This window comes from Bos indicus x Bos taurus, chromosome 9, assembly GCF_003369695.1.
Source record: "Bos indicus x Bos taurus breed Angus x Brahman F1 hybrid chromosome 9, Bos_hybrid_MaternalHap_v2.0, whole genome shotgun sequence".
Lineage (NCBI taxonomy): Eukaryota > Metazoa > Chordata > Mammalia > Artiodactyla > Bovidae > Bos > Bos indicus x Bos taurus.
Genome location: NC_040084.1, coordinates 37,845,988 through 37,857,920, shown reverse-complemented (window position 1 = coordinate 37,857,920; position 11,933 = coordinate 37,845,988).

Below are 11,933 nucleotides of genomic sequence, written 5' to 3'. Positions count from 1 at the left end.
GTGGTTGAAAGGAAGTTTGGTTTATTTGGTTTCAGAGCTCCTCAAATTTGCTTTTGTGTGTGTAATAAATGTAGGAAGAGCTGGAGTTCTCTGTTTCACTGTAATAGTTTTTACAATCCCCTGGATCCCTTAAACTTTCTGTGTGATAGTATTTCTTTTTTTTTCTGAACTATACTTGTACAGCAGTACCCTTCTTGGAAAATTTGTAAGCCCTAGTAAGTATATTTAGAACTTTAAACTAATGACTTTTTAACTAGGTTTTACAGCATTGTACTCATTTCTGTTACGCAGAAAAAATAGTTCTGTAGGAAATTAGGCCAAACTTAATTATTTTTCCACCAAAACCCATAGCTACAGCTACTTTATTTCTTTATGTTTATTTTAATAGTTTGCAGTCCAACAGTGTATCTAGAGGAATAGAATTTTAATATGAATTTTAAGAAGAAAAAAGAAGAAAACCTCTTCTACTTCTTGTTAGAAGCACAAGTTATGTTTAGCCCCAAACTAAGCATCAGGCTTCCATTCTTCATTGGCTCAAGGCCCCTTCTAGAATAAACAGGAGAAGTCATTCACTAGAATTGCCTCCCACTTGGTGTGCATGCATTCTTATATATCCTCAATATCATTTATCAAGAAGCAAAAAATGTCTTAGTAAATAAAAATTCAGGAGTCTTTTAGTGGAAAAAGTAACTCAGTAACAGGATCAGTCAGAAGGCAAGGTGGAAGGCTGCTTTGAGGTTAGAAGTCAGAACAATAAACACAGTTGTGACAAGTGAGATGGTAGCTTGAAGGATATACCAACTAGTGCTAAAAAATATTTGTGCATAGCCAAGAAATAGAAAAAAATACTGTAGATCTAGCTTGATTTGGTCTGTTCCTTCTAATCAAAGAGAGATGATCCATGTAACTTCTTGCTCTGCGTGAGATGGAGCTAAAGGCGAGTGTGCCTAATAAAGAAACTCAATCTGTATTGTTGTTTAAGGACCTACAGGTTATCTCTCTTTCATGTAGTGATTTTCAGATGAGTGGATATTCTGCTCCACATGGTAATTCAGAGGTTCAGCCTTATGATGGATTTGCTACTTTCAGCAGATGACTTGCAGGATTGTTGTGGCCATTACCTTTTCATTCACTGAAGAGGAAACGCAGTTTTAAGTCAATCAGAAATTACACACATAAAATTTGCTCATGTTTTATTCATCAGAGCTAGCCACTGTCGTAAAGCAGCTGCAGAGAAGCTGGAGATCACTGCTATAGGTGGGACTGAGGGGTTGGGCGTGTCCCAGCAACAGCTATTAATACTATGATGGCAATAGGAAGGAAAGCATTTTTCAGGACAGTGTCTTTGATATCTTCTAAACATGAGACCCCTTTAGTGCCCTAAAATGAATGCTTTTTAATTTAACGGAAAGTTATTGGTTATCTGCTACATGGGTAGCCCTCTCTCTTCTTTAAGCTACTGGAGTCTAATTGCCCAGAGAAGAACAAACTGGCGCTGATTTATTCCAGTCAACAGAGTCTATCCCATCCAAGTATGCATGAGTCAGCCCAAGCTTTCACAAAATCTAGCAGTATAATTATTACAGTGCCACATTTTATACTGGTTTGGACGAGAAGGGCTTCCCTGGTGGCTCAGACAGTAAAGAATCTGCCTGCAATGCATGAAACATGGGTTTGATCCCTGGGTTGGGAAGATCCCCTGGAGAAGGGAATGGCTACCCACTCCAGTACTCTTGCCTGGAGAATTCCATGGACAGAGGAGCCTCAAGGACTACAGTCCACCGGGATGCAAAGAGTCGTACATGACTGAGCGACTAACACTTTTACATTGGACAATAAATTTAGAAATTTACTCTACCCATCTAGGATTACACAGATTACTTAGAATCACTACAAGAGATTCTACTGAGGAATCACTGAGCCCAGACTGGAGAACTAGAGCTCAAAACCCCATTCCAAATTTCCAAGATTTCTGTCAGACTAAAATGATGCCACATATATGTATTTCTGTGGTATCCAATATAGACCAGGAAATGAGTTTTTAAAATATTTCCTGCATATATACATTGCCTCTTTCCACATATGCTATTGATTTTTCTTAAAATATTAATTTCAATATCAGTTGACTATGGGATCTGTCTTTGAAGTGTAGCTGATATCTAAAACTTAGTAAAAACTGAGCTTCAGAAGATGGATACATGGAAAAGATCTCTGGATAGCAATTTTCATTTACATCAGGCACTACTTAAAAATGGGAGAAAGGAGAGGGTAGAAAAGCCTGAACTTCATCCATAAAATGCTTATAATTTGCATTATGTATCTTGATGACTTATTTATTACTATAAAAGTTTTGAGCATGACCACCATTTTGCTTTTTAAAATACTTGGTATCTTAAACATCGAGTCAGTTTTTGCTTCTCATTGTTCAATGAATGGCTTTTATAAAAAGTGCTGAAATATTTGTTAATGGACATATGTCAATTTAGTATTAAAAAAGAGCCACACTTTCCTAAGAATATAACAAAATTATCTCATAATGCAAGTATATAGAAGTATGCTGCTAAGTCACTTCAGTCATGTCCAACTCTGTGCAACCCCATAGACGGCAGCCCACCAGGCTCCCTCATCCCCGGGATTCTCCAGGCAAGAATACTGGGGTGGGTTGCTATTTCCTCCTCCAATGCATGAAAGTGAAAAGTGAAAGTAAAGTCGCTCAGTCATGCCCGACTCCTAGCGACCCCATAGACTGCAGCCTACCAGGCTCCTCCGTCCATGGGATTTTCCAGGCAAGAGTACTGGAGTGGGTTGCCATTGCCTTCTCTGATATAGAAGGATATTTAACTTAAAATAGATCTTTCTGGTAACAGTCCTTAATAATCTAATTTGAATTAAAATTTGTGGTATTTTTTAATATGATCGGATGTATATGGGACAGAATGCTATCAATGTGAGAACTCTGAGAAAATAAAACAATATCCTGTCACTGTTAGGAAAACTGATTGGCAAGCAAGAGCTAGAATAAAGCCAAAATTGAGTTATATTTGTCTCTATTAATAAAACTAGATCTCTACCAAACATATTCATGTTTTCTCCCCAGTTCCTATATGATTAACATTCACACTTCAGAAACATATGCTGAGAGAGAATTTATTTTCCATCAAAAAGTGCCTTGTTTCAGGAAGATGCTTCTGTTGCAAAGTAAATTAGTTGTCTTGAAGGATGTTAGTATATTGAGGTTGGGATGATTTATCCTGCCTCTTGAAACTCAAACTTGGAGTAATGTAAGTAAAATATCCATCACCAAGCTGTTTGTACTCAGTACTGACAGCACAGAATTGCTTTGAATATTATTTCTGGTGTCCTGCCAGAGCCAGGTGTTGGTATGCACAAAAATGAGAGCATGAGGTTAAAGAACACGTGGACACAAATGAGTCCCAGGAACTTCAAAGTGCATTTGCCAATTAGGTTCCTGATAGCAAAATACAGCTGTCGTCATCTGACAGGTAAGTATTTGCTATTCAGTCAGGCCTCCAGAAAGTACCAAGATGTACATTTTGTAGGATTTATGGTCAGGCTCTACTTTTTGCTTTAAATCTGAATGTCTCACAGAGATTGCTCTGATTCATCAAAAGAGTAATTTCCATAAGTGATTTCACATGTGAATGTTTGATGCCCATGTTATTCTACAGCATGCTTCCATGCCCTCTGCTTCCCCAGAGTTACCACATTCTCTCATGGTAAAAGGGGAGAAGGCGATGGCAACCCACTCCAGTGTTCTTGCCTGGAGAATCCCAGGGTTGGGGGAGCCTGGTGGGCTGCCGTCTATGGGGCAGAGTCGGACACGACTGAAGTGACTTAGCAGCAGCAGCAGTATGATAAAAGGTCATGCCTGTCTGTCACTTTCTTACATAATCTTCACCTTAGAGAAGCAGGTAAATACACCTGCATTCATGCTAAGTCACTTCAGTTGTGTCCAACTCTTTGCGACCTTATGGACTGTAGTCCCCCAGCCTTTTCTGTCCGTGGGATTCTCCAGGCAAGAATACTGGGGTGGGTTGCCATGCTCTCTCCAGGGGATCTTCAGAACCCCTGAGAGGAACCCCTGTGGCTCCTGCATTGCAGGCAGATTCTAGACCACTGAACAACCAGGGAAGGACACTGAATTCTACTTACTGAAGGACATTTTCCCCCATAAATAACACAATCAAGACAAACAATATCTCAATTTAAAGTGATTACGGGGTCTTTGAAAAAGTCCAATAACTCCAAAAAAAAAAAAAAAAAGCTAAATACATGAGTAAAGTTTAATGAGTTGAATTAAAATTTTAGCCACCTAAAATATTATCGTATTCAAACTGTGGGACTTGGATGCAGTAGACTAATATTGAAATGGTGTGTGTGTGTGTATGTGTTGAAGGGGCATGTGGGTGTTAAGTGTTACTGAATCTACTCTCATACCACTTATGAAACTTAAAATTGGAAACAAAGTCCTCTTTGTTGTTGCTGTTCAGTTGCTAAGTTGTGTCTGATTCTTTGACCCTATGGACTGCAGCATGCCAGGCTCCCTGTCCTTCACTATCTCCTAGAGTTTGCTCACACTCGTGTCTATTGAGTCGGTGATGCTATCTAACCATCTCATCCTCTGCCATCCCCTTTTCCTTTTGCCTTCAACTTTCCCAATATCAAGGTCTTTTCTAATGAGTCAGCTTTTTTCATCAGGTGGCCACAGTATTGGAGCTTCAGCATTAATCCTTCCAATGAATATTCAGGGTTGATTTCCTTTCAGGTTGATTGGTTTGATCTCCTTATGGTCCAAGGGACTCTCAAGACTCTTCTAAAATAAAATTTATTCCTGAGGCATCGAGTTTTCCAGTTTTCCATTCATTCTGTAGGTATTTGTTATCACTGTCATGTGGTAACTACCCTTCTAGGCGCAATGGTGAAACACACATGGTCCCTGCTTTCCTGGAGTTACTAGTCAAGAGGAGGAGAGAGTCAAGATCATTTCAGAGTTATAAGTACAATGAAAAAAGTTATAAGTACAAAAAAAAAAAAAAAAGGGCACACAGTGTGACATGGGAAGGAGAAGTTTCTAGGGGTTATTAGAGTTAAGGTGGTCTGGAAAGAACTATGAAAAGCTGATGCCTGAAAAGCAAGGAACATCTAGCTGAATAAAGAGGCAGGAGGGTGCTCCAGCAGGGGACAGTGAAAATGCAGAGGTCTTCAGGGGGAGGTGCAATTAAAGAGCTATAGGTAGGTATCATGTCTAGTAGCCAGTGAAAGGCAGTGAAGTGAGATGAACTGGAAAGGTGGGCCGGGCCAGGGTATTAGATCCCTGTAGGCAGTGATCAGGGTCCTCGGCTGAGTTCCGAGAAGCAGTCTCTAAGAGAGAAATGAGTATGGGGAACATTGATGAAAAGTGCTCTTAGGACCAACTTTGGTGGACAGGGGTGCCCGAGGTGGGGGCAAAGGGGGATAATGAGCTCTACTGTAGTTCTGACAAAGCTATCAGCCATGCCCACGGGGGCAGTGGAGCTGGGATGGCCCATTAGAGTTGTCCCAAGCCACGCTGTAACATTGATTTAGGCGCTGAACATGGACTGCTCCTGAGAGAAGGAAAAAGCAGCAGCAGCAGCGATATTCTTCAGCCAAGGCAATCCACAAGGAGTCAGCCTGAGGGGTGACTTGGCCTCATTCCCAGCAGCCAGTGAAGTGAGTCCTTTGTTGCTGAAGGGAGATCCAAGCATATGGATTTTATTTCAAGCACAATGGGAAGCCACTGAAGAGTTTTAAAATGGGGTGTCACAGCCTGATTTACATTTTCATATGAGTACTCTGGCTATTTTTTGAAGAATACAAAATGCAGGCATATAATCAGGGAAATAAAATATAATATTTGTGTAAAAGCAAAGGGCTCTGTCAGATTTGTCCCATGTTATTTCCTCTTGATGGCTGAGTCATAAGATTGGGACAAATCAAAGGGGACATTTTTTATTCAGAATTACTGATACCAGGCCTAATAAGAGAACTAATATGATTTAATTCAATGTTCTTTGACTCAGCCTCTCCTGAGAATTGTTGAAATGAGAAACTATTCATAACTGTGGTTTGAGTGAATGCATGAGTGTGTGTGAGTGAGAGTCAGGTTAATGTTTTATTTCTTCCTTATAAGGTTAACCTGGAATTTTGGCTTTGAATTTCAGCCTCTTCAAGTTTTTGGATTTGTATTCTCACTTAAGAGGTCTATGATGGATCACATATGATAGATCCTCACAATGGACCATTAGTTCCATCTCTTGGAAAGAAATCTCAACATATGAATCTAACTGGCAAGCTTGCAGAGTGTGTGCTAGTCTCACCTCCATTCTATGAGAGATAAATGTTCACTGGTTGATCAGCCTATGATGGAGAGGAGGGTATGGCTCTCAAGTGGAAGCATGCGACATCTTCATGGTATTGGAACAGTTCTGTATCCTGATTCTGGATATGGTTACAAGTGATGAATTGACATAGAACTATATACATTCATTGTACCAATGTCAGTTACCAGGCTTTGATATTTTACCACAATTGTTTAAGATATAACCATTGGGAGAAACTTGGTAATGACTATATAGGACCTCTCTGTATTATCTTTCCTTTGAATTTGTGATTATTTCAAAACAAAAAAGTTTAAAAACTTCTCTCTGACAAATACCAGGCATGTCAGTGTACACTCCTTTTGCATCTTTGCACCTACTCTTATACAATGGCTACAGCTACCTTGAGGACCTGGAGACCTCTATTTCACTCAGATTTCTCCCCCTGGAGTCCACAGCCATCTGGCTGGCCCATGGCACCTCAAATTCAACATGTCCAGTGTTTTTTCTGGTTTCTCTAGTGGCTCAGCGGTAAAGCATCTGCCTGCAATGCAGGAGACCCAGGTTTGATCCCTGGGTCAAGGACATCCCCTGAAGAAAGAAATGGTAACCAACTACCATATTCTTGCCTGGAGAATTCCATAGACAGAGGAGCCTGGAGAGCTACAGTCTGTGGGGTTTCAAGAGTTGGACACGACTTAGTAACTAAACCAATACCACCATCCGTGTTCTTCTTCTTCCCCAAACCAACAGTGATTCCAGTCCTCAGTCTATGTCCCAACTGCACTGAAATCCTTCAAGTTCTCCAAAAAGTTCTTCCCTCTTAGCTTTCACTTTTAGCTTCTGAAGTGAGCTCTGACTTTGCTGCATGGTAGATACTTACTCATCTTTCCAGATCCTCTTAAATGCCTCTTTGAGGAAGGCATAATGGATCCTGTATCCATACTCTCATAGAAGTCTGAGGCTTTACATTATTGACTGTAACATAATTACTTGTATGCCTGTTTTCCTCACTAGATTATGGAAGAAGCTCTAGATTATTACCTTATATTGTGTATTGTGCTTTAAAGAGCAGAGATAAATACATTTTTGTTAAATGAACGTATGAATGACTAAATTAAACGATCAATCTATGTAATTGCAGTTGGTGACCACAAAATGGATTTTATATTGAAAATATATTTTTTAATATTTTGAGTTCTCAAAACACTTTAAAATATTTACCTTGTTTGAGTCTCACAACATCCATCCTAGTTAGCTGTCAGAAGTATATTACCCTAATTTAAGTGAAAGTTGCTCAGTCGTGTCTGACTCTTTGAAACCCCATGGACTATACAGTCCATGGAATTCTCCAGGCCAAAATACTGGAGTGGGTAGCCTTTCCCTTCTCCAGAGGATTTTCCCAACCCAGGGATTGAACTCAGGTCTCCTGCAATGCAGGTGGATTCTTTACCAGCTGAGCCACCAGGGAAGCCCTATCCTAATTTAAGAGCTAAAGATGGGAGAGAGGTTTTATGTGAATTGTCTGAGTGCAGACCATGGTTCATAGTGTGGGAGAGTAAAGATTAGAACCCACATCTCCTAATTTAACACCAGTGTTTTGCTCAACATACTACTATTGGATCTTTGATTGGTATAACATATGTAGTTAATTTAAAAGTAATGTGTTTATACTTTGTTTTCTAAAGCACTCAACTAAGTAGTTCTCTAAAGAAACCCATGTGAAGTTGGTCCCTATTCTTAGTCTCTTATACAAATAAGTCACTGAAATGTAATGCTTCTGATCACTTTTTCAGTCTATATCACTGAATTTAGCTCTTCTCCTTTGTACTTTAATGTTAGGTGATGGGGTACTTATTATGAAAAGGTATGGCATGTAGCTTTTTGCTTTCTCAGGGCTTTATGACCAAGGGGAGAAATTAACATTTTTACAGAGGAAAAAACTGAAATGCAAAGTCTCTGACATCTGTTTCCCTCATTTAGTTGGATCTTTTAAGATCAGCTTATCTCTCTTGGCTCTTGGAATCTGAAATGGGAAACATTGCTTTGATTTATGGATGTTGCCATGATTTATGCAATGTTAAAATGAATATCAGATGGTTGTACATTTTTGCAAGAGCAATAGCCCAAACAGGTAGATTTTATCTTATCATCTGAAAACCAAGATGCTGAGACATGGCTATCAAATAGCATTGCTTAATTGTTTTAACTACCTCAATAGTTTAAAGACTTGGCCTTAATGAAAATTAATTTAAATTGAAGTTGTACAACATACATCCAGCACACAGTTACTCAATACTTGATCATAGACATAGGGAACTTGGAGAGGCCTTTCACCAAGGCAGTTAGGCAAAGATCCAGATAAAGTCTATTTTAAAGGGAAGCAGATGACTGGAGGAAACTGCCACCAAAGGGAAAGATACTCTTGAATCTTAAAACTATGAAATGACCCATGTGACAGTAAGAATCCCTCCAGAGAGAAATAATTATCAAGTGAATACATTAAGTAAAGGCCTCAAGCAACTCTTGTAAGATACTCTCCCAGGAAATTCAAACCTGATGAATCACATGAAACCTGCAGAGGTTGCTGATAAATCTTGATTTCTAAAATTGTTCCTGTTTCTTTTAGAGGAATGACTTGATGACATAAAGTCACAAGACATCAGACACGCACATGTCCCTTAATCCACTGTTCCAATAGTAAACATGTTCCTCTTCCATTTGACTAGGGAATAGCAGATAAAATAGCCTGATGTTAATTTTATTTAACGGATGCCATATCTGAGATCAGGATGGCATGTGCGTATGTGTGTGTTGGGGGGGCAGTTGTAAATAATGCAAATGTATGTTTTGTTGTTACATTCCTAGGTGGCAAATACCCAAATTCTTATGAAATCATACTAGGATTTTATATTTGTTTGTGTTCTGCTGCATGTAAAGCCAGATTAGTAAGTATGAAACACTATAGCAGTAGCTTTCCAAGTGAAACATGTGGCCCCATTAACTCTGCAACTCAAAAATGTTTACCTCTTGAACTCAACATTGCCATACTTCTTATGAATATCTCTAGAAGCCTACTAGTGATAGGAGGCTTGTTGACATGGCACGTATCTATGTATCCAGATTGTGGAGACTTGAGACTGCATCACAGCAAGACCCGATATATCTTTGTGGAACCTTAATAAATAATCCTTCTTCTCCCTCAGAGACAGTCCAGAAGAATTTTTATATTGTATCAGGAGCACGGGGTTGAAGCAAAGCAGCGTAGGGGTGAGGCTGTAGGGGTAGAACAAAGGAGACAGGAAGGGATGTGGGGCTGGGGAAGTGGTCACACTCTCAGTCTCACACATCTACTCAAAAGATTGTAAAAGTGAAAAATGGTGAGGGGATACTACTGCATGAATGCGACTGAAAGGAAAAGAGGGGGACGAGTGGCTCCAGCAAGTCACCTGGTGGGGTGTCTGTCCCGCAGGCCTGCCCTCTGTTACCTCCTCTACCACGCACCCACGTCTGTGCCTGATTCAAGCGTAACTTGACTCAGTCGTAATATGGGGGTATGGTTTGGAGAGAATTTCCTAAGAGTCTGAAATGCTAACATTCCTCTCGTTCAAGAAATGTTCATTGGTCCCAAATAATAAACTTGATTTGGGAACTGCGCTTAGAATTTCCTGATTTATGACAAATATATTTTTTCCTTGTGGTACAGAAAGTAAAAGAATAGAAAGATAAATCAGAGCCAAAGAAGAAAACAAAAAAACATCAAAGCAGATAACGTATTTGTATGTCTGTCTTCCAGAGTTACCTGTGGGCGAGTGACTATGTAGGGAAGTACTCTTTGAATATCTATATTGATTTTGTAGTAAAAAAGAAAACAAAGCTATGATTGAGCTTCTAATTGAAGCTAGTAAAAATGCACAAATTGATTAACTTGATAATAAAATACTGACTTGAACACTTTTAGACTACAGAAAGATGACATATTTTGTTCTGTCTGTATTTTGTTTTTCACATTTGGTTAATAATAATAAAACAACAACAACATTTCCAGTAACCTTACATTTATTTACTTATTTACATTATTTACTTATTACTAATTACTTATTAATTACTTTATTTACTTATTTTCCAGTGATGAGTTATTGATTAATGTATGTACACTGGAGACAAATTGAAAAAAGCTTATAGGGTATTTATAGCCATATTAGTTCAGAGCTATCACCACATGATATTAGTAGCCAGATGAAAACAAAAACTTAAAAAAAATCATACTTGAACAGGACAAATGAGATTTTGATTACTTTGTTTCAATTTTCCTGAAATGTTTCTTGTCATGTTTCTTAACCTAAAAGCAAAATTTAATAGTAGTCCTTTTTTCTGCTTCCAAAATGGATTATAATTTTGATTTCTGTAATTTCCAAATTAGTATGATCTTAAATGTGAGCTTGGAGAAGGCAATGGCACCCCACTCCAGTACTCTTGCCTGGAAAATCCCATGGATGGAGGAGCCTAGAAGGCTGCAGTCCATGGGGTCGCTAAGGGTCGGACACGACTGAGTGACTTCACTTTCACTTTTCACTTTCATGCATTGGAGAAGGAAATGGCAACCCACTCCAGTGTTCTTGCCTGGAGAATCCCGGGGACGGGGGAGCCTGGTGGGCTGCCGTCTATGGGGTCACACACAGTCGGACACGACTGAAGTGACTTAACATAGTATAGTATAAGTGTGAGCTAGTATTTCTGCCCCCAAAGTCTTTAACATTGTACTGCCAAATATCAAAATATGATCTCTATATAAAATCTACTCAATTTAGGATGTCTAATCTGAATAGTTCCAAATATTTATATTGAAAAATGGATTCAACTGTGGACATTTTTGATACCCAAATATTTGCTTTACGTATTTCCTGTTATCTAATACTTGTATTATCTATACTTACTTACATTTACTCCATTTAGACCTCTTGGCACAGTGCTTATTTTTTTTCAATGTGTAGAATTAAATTTGGTAGAATTATAATATTGGAGAAGGAAATGGCAACCCACTCCAGTGTTCTTGCCTGGAGAATCCCAGGTATGGCGGAGCCTGGTGGGCTGCCATCAGTGGGGTCGCACAGAATCGGACATGACTGAAGCAACTTAGCAGCAGAATTATAATAAATTGTTTTTATAGAGAGACATCAAGATGATTTCTCAAAGAGATGGTTTCATACTATGAATTCTGCATCAGTATCAGTATCAGTATCAGGAGGTATTAACAGAAAGTATAGAAAACAAGTTGCCTGAATTTTGTTTCAGACTATTGGAAATAGATCCTACTCTTGTTTTTGATATATGGAAATATAACCAAAGTATTTTGATTTTTTACTTTAAAGAATATTGTACAAAATACTGAAATAGAATATATGTCAGTCTTTGTTTTAAGGAAATAATAGACTGTTTTCTGAAATATTTTATTTGGATTTGAGCAATGCACAAGGAAGTAATGTATACTTATTTAAAGTGCAGCAGTGATTTAAAAAGTATGGGGGCAGGACATAAATTTGAGTAGATATATTATGTTTTGATACCTATTTT